This window comes from Octodon degus, unplaced genomic scaffold (genome assembly GCF_000260255.1).
Source record: "Octodon degus isolate 3935 unplaced genomic scaffold, OctDeg1.0 scaffold00023, whole genome shotgun sequence".
NCBI lineage: Eukaryota > Metazoa > Chordata > Mammalia > Rodentia > Octodontidae > Octodon > Octodon degus.
Genome location: NW_004524599.1, coordinates 9321966 through 9322340, shown reverse-complemented (window position 1 = coordinate 9322340; position 375 = coordinate 9321966).

The following is a 375-nucleotide window of genomic DNA, read 5'->3' as shown; positions in this document are numbered from 1 at the left end:
AAATACAATGAACTTTTACATAAAAGTTTTCTTCCCCTTTAATATGATGCTGGGAGTCTGTTCTTATGAATTTTAAATATCATTAGAAAATTAATCTTAATGGCTGCACAGAATTCCAAATTTTAGATACATTGGAATATATTGAACCTGTTAATTTGAACACATATAATGCTGGCAGGGGAGTTATCCTATTCACGTGACCTACTGATGGGTAGGTGCTTAGCATGATATGGAGAGATGTTGTGCCTGACCCCTTATCTTCTTCCCACATGGTCACTGGACTCCTCCGCTCGCTTCCTCTTTGGCATGCCAGTTTTCTCGAGTCACTGGCACCCTTGTCCTAGCTCTAGAGTCTCCATACGCCCACACAAGTAT